The sequence below is a fragment of the Meleagris gallopavo genome, chromosome 1 (assembly GCF_905368555.1).
Source record: "Meleagris gallopavo chromosome 1, MGAL_WU_HG_1.1, whole genome shotgun sequence".
NCBI lineage: Eukaryota > Metazoa > Chordata > Aves > Galliformes > Phasianidae > Meleagris > Meleagris gallopavo.
Window position 1 is genome coordinate 48585658 of NC_139404.1, and position 13161 is coordinate 48598818.

The following is a 13161-nucleotide window of genomic DNA, read 5'->3' on the forward strand; positions in this document are numbered from 1 at the left end:
CACAGCAGCGGAGGTGCGGCCTCACCAGTACAGAGGGCCGATCACCTCCCCGCTCCCGCTGACTTGAAAATCCAGCGGACAGACAGCACCGTACCGCGTCGCACCCTGCGGGCCGTGCCGTGCCGTGGGCAGCCCCGGGGCGGGCCGTGCCGTGGGCAGCGCCGGGCGCCGCCGGATCCCGCCCCCGCGCCCCGCCGAGGAGCGCTCCCGCCCGCGGCTCCTCCTCCTCCACCGCCGCTCCGCTGGCAGCGGTCGGGCCTCACACCCGCGCCCGGCGGCGGGGCCTGGCCTGTGCGGGGGGCGGAAGGGAGAGAGGGGAGGAAGGGGAAAAAAAAAAAAGGAAAAAAAAAAAAAAAGAAGCACCACCACAAGAGCCGACCCCCCCCCGCGGGTCACATGACGTGACCGGATCTTGCCCGCTCCCCGCCGCGCAACAAAGAACCGGGAGCCCCGCGCCGCGATGGCACCGTGAGCGGCGGCCCCGCCAGGTGAGCGGCCGGTGGGCGGCGGGCCGGGATACCCCTCCTCTGCACCCGCTGGAGGTGACTTTCTGTGCTCTGCCGCTTCGTGGGGATTTGCGCTGAGCGGCCCCAGCAGCTGCGGGGCTGCGGAGGGACGTTGGGAGCCGATGTGGTGGGCGCTGCGTGGGTGTCCGCGGTCACCCGGCGCGTGGTCCCTCGGTTGGATGCCCCGTGCAGCCCCGCGCGTTCTGCTCTGAGCCAGCTGTGCGCGTCGCTTCCCAGCCGTGCCCGCCGTGACCTTTGGGGCCGAGCATTGGGGTGATGCTGATTTTGGCAGAGCACCGTCCGGGTCCGAAGTGCCGCTCCCCGTTCACATCGCTGCCAGCAGGACCGTGGCTCGGAGTTGCTGACAGCGGGTGACACGAGGGTGACACTGAAGTTTGTGGGCTGGACGCTGGGATGGTAGCATGGCCGTAGCTGGCCGTCGGCAGCTTTCCATCCCGAATCTACTGTCTGCATGGCGCAGTCAGAGGCTGGAGGTCGGGGCGGGAGCAGCCCAATGGGCCCGCAGCCCTCTTTGTGTGCATGGCATGGGACGGTGCTGCAAAGGGAGCAGCACTCTCCACGTTTTTTTGTTTACAGTTTTCAATTTTCTTCTTGGTCTGTGACATCCGCCACCATGATGCTGAAATAACGCACTCCTGGGCATCACCAGCATCTTCTGCGCTTGCCAAGCGGCCGCCCAGTGGGTATTGAACGCCTCCAGGCCTGTCTGTGTCCGACTGGGAGTGCCTGTGGGCTGGCGGCTCCCCGTGCGCGCTTATCTTGGCTTGTGGGAACGGGGAAGGAACCGCAGCTCCTTCCAGGGGAAGGCGCTGGGCTGGCCATGCTGCTGTAAACCTGGATTCAAAATAAATGAAGCTGAGGGGTGAGGAGGAACGAAGCAGGGCAGGATGTGCTGTGCCCCATGGTCCAGAGCTGCATCAGGGCCTGCGGTGGTGCACATTGTGTGGGCCCCGTTGGCAGGTAGTTTGTGCACATCTTCATGCAGATGGGCCTTGAGTTTGTTTATAATGAAAGCTATGAATCTTACTGAGCCGTTAAAGCAGCAAGTGTTCCAAACTTGAGGCGAAGCAGAGTGCAGACAGTACTCATTTTAATTGCTCCTTTCTCCTCCAGCCCTTCTTTATCTGCGGCACCTATCCCTAATTCCTTCCCTTCACAGCCATGGTGGAGAACAGAAGTGGATTTGTCAAGAGCCAGCTTGGTTTCTGCTGATTAGTACTGAAAATATGACTGTTCTTAATGTAACCAGCTGTGTCGAGAGGGCCTGGAACTGGGATCTGGCAGAGTGCTTGGCGTGGGTCGTTAGTGGCCGTGGAAGACTAATGACGGGCTGACAACTTGTGTCCTCGAAAAATGAGGAGGAAAGGTTGGTTTCTTCCCTGGAGCAGACAGGAGGTTTGAAGTGAAGATTAGTGTGTCTGTCTGTTCCCTTGGGAAAAAAACACATGGCATATTTTTGAATCCAAGTCATCAGGTAGAATTTATTTCAAGTATTTTTAGGCTCTTATGGATTTGGTGCACTTTGACTGTATGAAACTGTTGGGCAGTCTTGCTCAGGTTTGCTCTGTCTGATCTCAGAAAGGCAATGAGAGCCTCTGGCTGTGCCCCTTTCAGGTCTGAGCAGAGCAGTAGTGCTTTGGAAGGGCAGGGGCAGCAGCCATGTAACGAATACCTTGTCTGCAGAGATGCTAAGGAGCAGCGCAAGCCACCCAACCCCTCTCCATGCTGCTGGAAGCATGTGAGCGTGGGAGCAGGAAGGCATGGAGCACTCTGTCTGCCCTGTGGGCTGCACAAACTACAGGGAAAGGGAGCATGCAAGGCTCCTGGCACCAGCCCAGTCTGCCTGCCCCATCCCTATAAGCTCTGCTGCAGCAGAGGGGCAGCACAGAGTCTAGTGTGTGATGTGACTCGTCTGCTCGTGTCACTTTGGGGCAGTCACAGTGGGGATGCACAGCTTCAGAGTGATTATTAGTGTCGGATGACTTGGCCAGGATTGTGTAATGACACCGACCAAGAGATAAAAGGTTTTATATCCCATAAACTTGATTCTTACTCCAGGGTGATCTGCAAGGCTTTTGAAAATGTGTGAGTTTGACGGCTCGCTGGTAGCTGCAAATAGGTGCAAACATAAATCACTTGAAACAAGTCTCTCAAAATAAGAACAAACATGGATGTAGACTATAGGCAGGAAAATGAAAAGAAGAACTAATTACTATTTTTTTTTCTATATATTTTTTAAATGAAGTTTAATCCTGTAGATATGGTTCTAGAAGTGACCTGGCAGCTCCTGCAATTTATTCATTTATTTAAAGAAGCTTTGTAGTTCACCTTGAAAACCACTTCCTGCCATATGGTTATATTATTTCCCTATACCACATTTTTTGCTAATTATCAAGACCATTTGCTTTAAAATAGGTGTTTTTAATTTCACAGCCTTGTCTGCCTCTCCTGCTTGATCCTGCCCTGGAGTCAAGAGGCTGTGTCTGTTCGTTCTCCATGGCAACGGGTTGTGATTTACTTATTTCAATTTAATTAAAAAGCAGCTATCAAATTCTAGGCATCTTATATGTTCCTTGTATTAGAAAAATATCAGTGGCTTAGCCTCCACCAGCCTCAGAAATGATATTCTCAGCCTGAGCTGCTCATGGCTTCTGCAGTTTCTTTCTTTTGGAACAGTTTGGGAGAGGGAAAGGTGCCGTGGCCTGGCTGGAGGTTGAGGGGATAGGAGGCGTGGACATGGGAACCTGGGCCTGAAAGGCCCGAGCATGGAAACCTGTCTATGGGGCCTGAAGGGGGGAGCCTGGACTCCAGGGCCTGGATGGGGAGGCTTGGACTCCAGGGCCTTGATGACAGCACTGGGTGCCAGATCCAAGCATCCAAAAGGCTGCTGGTCCCCTCCTGCTGTCCTGCAGCTGCTGGGAGGTCACAGGCCATGCTGCAGAAGCATGGGCACCCCAGGCCTTGCATGGAAGGTGCAAATGGACCGTGGGCTCCATGTGCTGGGCTCTCTACAGTGGCTGCATCTCAGGAGCCATTTTGTGAGGTAGTGCTGGGCTGCAGTGGCAGGGCTGTGTGGAAGGGGTGCAGACATCTGGACTTCCTGCAGTGAAGAGGCAGAAAATGGTGGCCCTGCTAGAAATGGTGTGGTGTTTACCAGCTCTCCCGATGTGAGAGAGAGTGCAAGTTCAAATCCTTTATGTTGGCTTTGTTTCTGTTGTTGTTTTCTGATCCTTCTTGACGCCTATCTGTTCTTCGATGCACGTGTGATACAGTTTGGGTTTTCAAGCTGGTCATAGTAGGGAAGCCCCAGTGCCCTCTTGGGTTAAGTGTGCCTGGTATTTGTATGTAGGCTAGAAATGAGTTTAATCCTGAATTAGTTTTTCAGGGGCCGTGGCTATACAAAAAACAGTTCATGTTGGTCGTGGATAAGGAAACAAACCTGCTGGCCAAAGCAGAGACAGTGCCAGGAGAGGACTTGCAGGGTAGATGGAGGAGTCCAGGAGCATGTGGGTTTACTGACCCAAAGGTGATAGGTTTGGTGGTAAATGCAGGCTATGTGATAAGATAGTGCCAAAATTAACACTGCTTTGTCTCCAGCACCACCTTCCTGGTTCTTATAGGGTTGTTCTGCTGTGGTGCGTGGCTCTGGGAGAACTGGGCACGCAAGGCTGTGCAGTGCTTTCTGAGCTGTAGGAACGCACAGAGGAAGAAAAGTTGGCTGTGCATTTTTATTAAACCTGGAGGAGCAGTTAGCATCAGAAGAGCGCCTGCATATTTTATTTTCCTTCTCTTTAGTGGTTCTACTCCCCGTGCTTTTTCACAGGCGGTTATTTTAACGTCGGGCTCAGGTTCTCGCTCCTCTTGGCCCTGCCAAAGCCCGGGAGGCTGCGATAAAGCGTTGGACGCTCTCCTGGCTGGCAGATCTCCATTGACAAAATGATGTGTGTGGTTTTCAGCTGCAGATTCTTCATTCCTGGTGATCATGCACGAAGCTAATAAAAACAGAATAAAACAAAAAAGCAACACCCCAGAGCGGTCTTTTGTTTGTTGCTGTATTTAAGCAGATACATTCACCAAATTTACATCCCACTGGTGACATCCTTAACCCTTTATTACTGGTTTTACCGGTGTGCAGCCACGATCTGTATTCTTTAAGTTTGTCTGTTCTTCTTCCTTATCCAGCTTTGAAGCAGACTTCTGTGGTATTAATTTCTGTATAGACTGTATCCTCATCTATAAAATAAAGGGAATGTTTCATACAAGCAGCTGTGAAGTTGCATTTATTGTCTGTAAATTGCTTTTAGTAATTGAGCTGAGGAGGTGGAAGGGAAGAAAGACAGTGAAGTAAAATGGGCTTGATTTTTTTTTTTTTTTTTAATCGAAGAGAACTGCATTATTTGTTCATCTGATGTAGAGTTGATGGGGAAAGAAAAATGCTTTACCACAACCATCCTGAAACTAATTGTTAAATTTGTAATGGAAACAGACATTTCTGAGCATAGTGATGAAGGCAGCCATCTTGTTGGATAATAAGAGTCCAATTTAAAAAGAGAAACAATTATTATTGGAAATCCTGCAGCACTGCTCATATTTTTGTCTAGTTTGGGTCTGCTGAGTTTGAATGTCAGCCTTTACCTTCATGGCTGCCTTCACTCCTGAGTTCAGGTGAATAGACCCTATTTATGGGTAAAACTTTATGCTTTATGCTTATTGGCAAACACATTTATTGCAGGCTTTCTGGCTCAGCCCCATCTTTTGTGCTGGCACCACATTGTCATGTAGCTGGGGGTGGGTTTTGTTGCAGTCTGGCTGCTGGCTCTGTCCAGAAGGGGAGATTGAGCTGTGCCCTTGTGCCGCTTCAGTGTGCATGAGTTCAGCATGTGCAGCTTTTGGAAAACGGACTTGGTTAAAAATATATGTGTATTTAAAAAAAAAAGAAAAAAAAAAAAAGGAAAGCAAAAAAACATGAAGAGTTTTCTCCTGGGATAGAGAACTGAACCTGCTCACCAGATTCAGGCTAGTACCAGTGCTGCTGCACAGGAGGGGTGAGGTTTGTGTTGCCAGAAGTGAAAGGTGGGGAATGAAGGAAAGGTGGAAATGGGGCCCCCCTTTTTTGGCAGCAGTGAACTATTAGTCTCCTTCAGCTGTAATGTGAAACCTTGCCTTCAGCCTTCATTCTCAGCTCCCTCCCTTCCCCTCGCTCCTCTCATTCTTTCCCCAGGATCAGCTCATGTGTGCTTCCAGATGCTGATCCCATTTCCAAGCCGTACTTTCAAACGGGAAAGGGAAGAGGTTGAGTTTCACCACCTCGTCAGGAAGACAGCCTGTTGCTGTTAGGGTATTTGCTAATAATGTGAGCCTAAGGATGTTAAATGGCTTAAAGAGCAGTAGCCATATATCTGCCTCAGGCAAGGACAGCTGTGGGCATCAGCACATATGGGAATGGTGGCACGTGTGGCTGAGTTTGGTGTTGTATTTGGACCTGGGGGTCCTCGAGGTTTGGGGTGAAGCACGAGAGCAGGGTGGTATCTGGGTCCCCCTTTGGTGGGAGTAGCAGCAGCACAGCATGCAGCCAAGATGCAGAGGTAGGGCAGCAGACCAAACTCTTTGGCAAACGACCAAGGGACCTTGCTTCCACTGAATGGCGTGAACGGCGTTTCAGCTTCACTCTGCTTTTGTAGACCAGCGTCTCTGTGCCATTCCTTGCTGGTGGCAGGGAAGAGGCACGTGCAGTCTGATGAGATGCACGCCTATGTGTGCACTTAGCAGGGGCACGGCATGGGTCAGAGTGTGCATTTAGGAGATGGGATGGAGACGTCTCTTGGCCCTCAGTGATTGCTTTACAGCTACTGGAGCAGATCCTGTGCTGCCTACTGAGTTTTATAAAGCACGAGGGTGAAGATGATGTCACCAGGGGGTTGTTTGCCAAAAGCAGCAGGGTGTGGGGAGCCTTTGTGTGCATGGGCTGACCGAGTGGCCATACCTGGTGGGAAGGGCAGGTGGCAATTGGTGTGCGGCACAAATTAGAGATGTTTGTGCAGCTGTTTTCAAATAACAGTAGGGAGAGGTGGGGGAATTTGCTCCAATTTGAGAGTTGTTAAGAGATGTTTATCCTTCTGCTCTTTTTTTTCTTTTTTAAACATTTAAGCCTAAATTCTTCTTGTTGGTATTTGAAGACATTATGGGAAGAGAGGGATTACTGAGGGGCTGCTATGCTTTACAGGGTAAGATTATACACCGGGTGACTGTTACAGTGGATTTGTGTTCCGGCGGTGGAGTGCATAAAGGAAAGAACTGGTGTATTGATATTAAATAATGGTGCCACTGGATATGCTGAGCACAAAGTGGCTTTGTTTTCAGGGATATGTTTTTATAAATCTGACACGCTTATAAGCCAGCTGCACTATTAAAGACAAAAGAAACACCCCACGTTTATAAGACAAGGGCAGTATAGAAAATGCTGTAAGTAATCTCAGAGAGAGGTATGGTTTTCCTCCATCCCCCACACTTGTTTGCAGGCCTGGGGCAGGTGTTGGAAAAGGAGCTGCGTGGTCAGGGTCCTCCCGGGAGCTGCTGCTGTTTTGCCTGATGCTGTGGGTGTCAGGTGGGGGTCACATGCAGGTGCGTGAGCTGCTGTTGGCTTCATCTCCTGTGCTGCTCAACCTGGCTCATGATCTTGGGTGTTACTGGGGCCTGGGGCCCTCTGCACGGCTGTGGCAGTCGTTCCGGTACCAGCAGGTGACGGCGTTGCAGCTGGCTCCAACAATGTCCCATTTGCCTTGCAGAGGGCAGAGGAATGCAGGGAAGGAGCAGGGCTCTGTTTGGAGCCGATGTGTCCTCAGGCTGAAAGTGCTGAGGGCGTGTTAGAGTTCATACGCCGGGCTGCAGTAATCACACAGCTCTGGAAGAGCAGGGGGAGGAGAGCACGTGAGGGTCACTTCCGATAGATTAGTGAAAGATGGGTATTGCGGTGCCAGCAGAAGACATCCTTCTGTGGAGGTTCCCAGCCAGGAAATACCTAAAAAAGCTCTCCCTGAGGGTGAGAGGAAAGCCCGATAGGTCTGTGCGGTAATTAATTGCCCAGATACCGCTGCAGGAGCAGCTTGCAGAAGGGAGTGGAGAGGGGGAAATGGGAATTTCCTGACTCTTGTAGCAAAGCTTTGACTGCAGAAGGAATTTCAGACACAATGAGTGGAAAGAAGAGCTAAGATTAATAGGTAGTCCCATCTTCTTTTGCACTGCCTGCTCCTGGATAGTGTTAGCTGAGCATCAGTTGAAGCAGCACAGAGCATGCTTGGGAACTGAAGGCATTAAGCAGAAAGGAGGAGTGAATCTGATTAGCTCTGCTCTTCGTGCATTAAGCAGAAAGACCGACTGAAACGTGATTGCAAACAGATAATAGCAGTTGTGCTCACGCAGCACACCACGACCCAGCGCATGGGGTGATGGATCCAACCATGTGATGGAGTTGTTCCTTGTAATTGAAGGCACTTGTTGTTCTGCTGAGGTTTCTGTCACACTTTCTCATTGCCCTGTTGGTTGCTGACTGCCATTTGGACTTGATGATCCCTGTGAGTCCATCCCAAGTCTGTCACAGCTCAGCCGTGCTATGTGTGCCCTGCTGAGTGCTCCATGTGCTGCCCATGGCTTCCCCGGCCCAAGGGCTGGCAGGAAGGGGTGCTGAGGCCAGAGAGTCCTTGCTATTTCTGCTGGCCCCTTGCTGCCTGCAGGTGACCAGATGCACTTTCCAATGGCCTCCAGCTGCGTGGATGGGTGGCTGCTAGCAGCACACGGTGCGGGTGGGAGGAGGAGGTGTTGATAGTCAGGAAAAATGCTCTGGGTACCACAGAGGGTAATGAACATCTCCTCTCACCGCTCTCCCCATGCATCAAAGCGCACTTAAAAAAAAAAAAAAAGCGTTCATCTTTGACCCCCATTAATGGCTGGCTCGGGCTGTATGAGAGTTTTACGAGGCTGCTGCTGCTCCCACAGAGTTTAATTATTTAGTGTGTGAGGTAAAGGCTGGTGCCTGCTGAATCCCAGGGTTCAAGCCCTGCTGACCGGCCTGTGGGGTTGGTTACAGGCGCAGTCGGGCTGGGCATGAAGCCGTGTGCTGTGGGGATCCTGGTGGGATCCCGGGCTGCAGCTGCACGGCCCCCGGCAGGGCTGAACATGTCGTCCCTGCTCTATGCAAGCTCTGTGTCCTGACCTTCAAGGGCTTGATGGCCTGAGAGAGACCCAGCTGCTCTGCTGCTACCTCCTCCTGCATGCTGGATCTCCTCTTTCCTGCTCAGCATGGGCCTGTGGCCACCCTTGGGGTGTTTTGGAATCGATGCACTGTCCCCATTCACCCTGTTCTATTTCTTCCCTCTCCTCTGCCTCATCCCTTTCCTTTGCTGTGGGACTGATGTTCCAAGCCGTGCTGGGAGATGGGGTTGGGCTAAGGTGACAGACGGAGGGTGGAGGGGTGGAAGGGGCTTCCACTGGTAGATGGCACTTTGTGCCACCAACTTATTCTTTAATTTCTGATTATTATGGGCCTAGCTAAATCAACTGGATCTGCTAGACAAATGCCAGGTGCTCTGTGTCCTGTCTCCATATTCTACTCTGTTTTTCTATTTTTTTTTCCCCTGAAAATTAATAGGATTCTGCCCATTGATGATTAAAACATCGCCTGGAGTTTGGGAATGGATCAGATGCGTCAGTCAAATGCTACCACATTGCACCCAAAGAGAGGAATGCCATCCAGCTGGGGGTAGGGTCTGCTTTTTCTTTCCCCCCATCGGTGTGTAGACTTACTGAAAACCTTCCTTTTTTTTTGTTTTTTGTTTTTTTTTTTTTTTTTTGCTAATGCAATAATTTGTACTAGAAAATACTAGCTTTCAAAATGGATTACTTTATTGTTTGAGGAATTGCCTGCTTTCTTCTCTTTTTGGTATGGAGCTATGTTGTGCTTGTTATATTCAAAATGTTATTAATAAGCTTGAGTCTTTGTGGGGTTTTGGCAGAGAAAACGTTTCAGTAACTATTTCAAGTATTTGGGGAGGGAATTTTGCTGTTTTAAATGAAAAGTGAATTTATTCTTGATTGCTAAGAAAGACAAAAATCATTGAAGTTGTTTTCTGAAATGTCAAAGTTCTGTTCATTTATCTCAGTTATGGAAATCGATGTGAAATGGACCAAACTTGCAACAGGGGAGAGAAGGAAAAATGATCAGTAGGAAGCCACCTCTTTTTATATAAATACTGCTTTACAGGTTTCTGGCTGCTGCGGCAGCAGGTATAGCACGAAACCTGGAAGGAGATGAAGGGTCTGGGAGAACACAGAGCCGGAGCCTCGCGCTCTTCCAGTGCAGGTTGCTGCCCGAAGTGGCTTTTTGGCTGCCAGCCATGTGCTAGTGCCCATTATCCCAGCTGGCGCGGGCTCGGCAGCCTCAGCAGAGTAGCTGCAGAGACAAAACACGGCTCGAGCTCTCAGAAGCAGGGTGGGCTTCCCAGGTTGGGGAGGAGACACGCGTGAGGGTTCGCATCTGGAAAAAATGCTGCTCCCGTGGCGCTCGCTTGAAATCCAGAGTTGCTGATGTTTCACGTTGCTTTCCTGTTCTCATTGAAATTGCTTTATGCCTTGGAAAGGAAGGGTCTTAAAACTGAGGGTTTCGATGGAGCTTGCTGCAGAGTGATTCTTTTCTCCTCGGTATGCAAGCTTCCTGAATGAATGATTTTGAAGTGAAGTAATATTCCCCTGCAGGGCCTGCCTCTCTCAAGTCTTTAGACTGTCACAGCAACAGCACGACTACTAGTGCAATATTAATAATTTATGTGTGTCCCTCATTTTGGACCGTTGTCAGTCATTTCAGCCTCGGCAGGCTGGGAGAGATGAGAAAAGCACATCTACACTTTGCTGCGATTCTCTCTGCATATCTTCTCCGGGTAGGCAAAGGCTTTCAGTCTCCAGAGAGCGTCTATCTGGAACCTTTTAGCAGTGCTAAATTTACAGAAATAATACCAGAAAATAGCCTGTCGGTGTCTTGTTTCAGCAATCTCTGTGCACAGCTGTACTGCTTACATTGGACTCTGCAGCAAGGGTGGTTCAGATGGTGGTGAGCTCTGCCTGCCTGTAGTAGGTGAGGGAGGGGTGAGCCCTTTGTGGGTCCCTCCTGGGCGATGGGCCCAGACAGGTTTTACTTCTGTGCTGCAAGCAGCTTTCTTCAGAATTGAGCTTTGTGCCCTTGATTCTCTCCCTCAGCGTGTTTTCAGAAGGAGGGATGTAGATGGTCAGAAGGTTTGTGCATTGCCAAGGTGTTCTTTCTTGCATGAGGTAAGGAGCAGAGTCTCTGAACGCATTGAAAACAGCTCTTCAGAAATAAGGCTGATGGAGGGATGTCACTGGAGGACTCAGCTGGTTTATGTACAAAGTGTTGGTGCGCCTGTGCTTGTGCTGAATTCTGGAGCTTGGCTTTGCGATAGTCCACAGGGAGCTTCTCCTTCACGTTCCGTTGGAAGCGCCGTGCTGTGTTTTGGGGAGCTTTGAAGGTGCAGTGAGCATGAACTAGTTGGCATGTTTCAGTAAGTATGCTCGCAGGTACCGAGCAGCTTGAGTCAGAGCAGCCCACCCGGAGTGGTATGTAGTGAGTGGGTCAGTCCTTGGCAAGAAATGAGAGCTCTAGCTCTGATCTGCTGGTGATCCAGGATGGTTCAGTGCAGAGAATGGGGGATATGGGTTTCATGCTGTTGGCGACATGTGGATGGATGGTTGGATGGATGGACTGATGGAGTGGGTGAACGGGTGGATGGACAGGACTCTCTAGTAGATAATGTTCTGAAGAGAATTTGAGTTGTATTTGAAGCCTGACAGTTTGGCTGTTGAAAGACAGATTTCTAGAATAATTGTTTTGGGGAAATTAATGTTTCTTTAAAACTGGATTACATTGTTTCAAATTCTGTTTTTGAACATCTTGACTTGGAAAAAGAGTTGGCTCAAAAATTGCTGCATGTGTGCAGAAGGATCTGCAGAAAGATTAATGGATAAGAAGAAACTTGGTCTAATTGTTTTGTGTTGCATTCATTAAAGTATCTTTTCATTTGAGATTTGATTATTATTATTTTTTTTTTGCCAAGATTTCTACCTTTTTAGCTCAAGGCACAAATCCTCCCAGATTCTCTGTATTGTTAAGTCTTCCTGAGAGCTTGTATGTGCAGTTTGAAGGGGGGGGGGAAGAGATGTAACTAAGTTAAGATTTCTTGAACCTAAATTATAATATGTAAATTCCAGATTCAATTGGCTTGCCTGCTGGTGAACGGTTATAGCTCAGAAAGCAACTGAGGTGCCATCTTGGATTTCAGGTTGCTTGGTTGCAGCACTGAGAATTGTTTTTCTTTTCCAGTTGATAAGGGACTAGAGCCTTACTCCTGAGCTTACACGTGTGCACTTCATTAAATATACACATGCATTTGTAACAAAGGGCTTCCTGCAAAGCAGCGCTGATTTCTTCTGCAAAACAGAAAGGGCTGGGAGGCTGAATGGAAGACTCTTCTTTTTTTTTTTTTTTTTTCTCCTTCCTTTTTTCTCCTCCTCTTTACAAGAAGTTACTTTAAATAGGGAGCTGTTCAGCAGGTTGCAACCAGAATTCTATAATAAGATCTCTGTTCGCTCTCCCTACTTTTTCACATGCAAAGTTGTGGCTGTAATTATATGACAGCTGCCCTCTTGGCTGACATGCAGCAGATTGAACTGGGGATCTCCAGAGCTAAAAGTGTGAGCTGCTACTCTGTGAGCTAGAGCTCCATAGCTGGAGGCTGTAATGATCTATATCCTTCATGACTGAGCATAGAAGGGAGCTGCAAAAAGCATTCGCTGAGTTATGGTGAATACATGGTACTTCCAGAGTGTACTGAACCTTTCTTTGAGTGGTTTGTGATAATTGTACAAACCGTTGTCAACTTAGGGGCGCTTCAAAACCTCACTCCATTTTGAAGCCTTTCTACCTTAAATTAAATGACTTTGCTATAGCACGTTAGTCAGGCTCAGGCGTTTGCTGCTGTACGTGTGCCTTGTGCTGAGTACAAGGGACCCTGATATTATAGAAGTTCTTGAACACCAGTGCAACATAAATAATTGCTAACGATTCTGAGCGCAGTGTGAACAAATCCACAGCACTGGTGGCATTCAAACAAGTTCACCTTTATGCTTCACCATAACAATGTGTTTGCCATAGATGGCACAGTGGGAGCTTTGTCAAAAGAAAGAAGAGGAAAAGCTGGAATTGATGGAATCTCTCCTGTTCCCCGAGGACCAGGAAAACCCGAGCAGTGCCAGTGTGTGTCAAGCTGAGGAAAAATCAATGGAAGCAGAACCATATGGAGCTCCACGAGTAGTGTCAGCCGTGGGCAGCTTCTGTAACCAGTGTTGGGAGACGGAGGGAAGCGTGTTACAAGCAGAGAGATTCATTTTGAACTTGGGAGGTTCTTAATGCCTCCTTCCCTGCCCCCCTAACAAAAAACAACAAAAAAGAGAGGTGTTTGCTAACCTTAAATGGGGCAAAATACATATTCCCGTAGAACTATGCAGTTCAAAACCAAGCTGATTTTTCTATTTTTAAAAATATAAAAAATGGAAAGTTAGAAGGAGGTCATTA

The 13161-nt window shown here is 49.1% G+C and overlaps 1 protein-coding gene across 2 annotated transcripts in view; it reads left to right on the forward strand.

Moving 5' to 3' along the window:
• Positions 1-348: 348 nt before the first annotated feature.
• The window catches only part of TCF20 (transcription factor 20), a 116709-nt gene continuing 103896 nt past the window's right edge, over positions 349-13161 (forward strand). The window contains exons 1-2 of one of the 2 annotated variants that reach the window (XM_085225119.1): positions 349-488; positions 9172-9282. The gene's annotated coding sequence lies outside the window, so the exon portion shown is untranslated. The remainder of the gene's footprint in view (positions 489-9171; positions 9283-13161) is intronic. The other variant, XM_085225145.1, reaches the window with a different exon arrangement.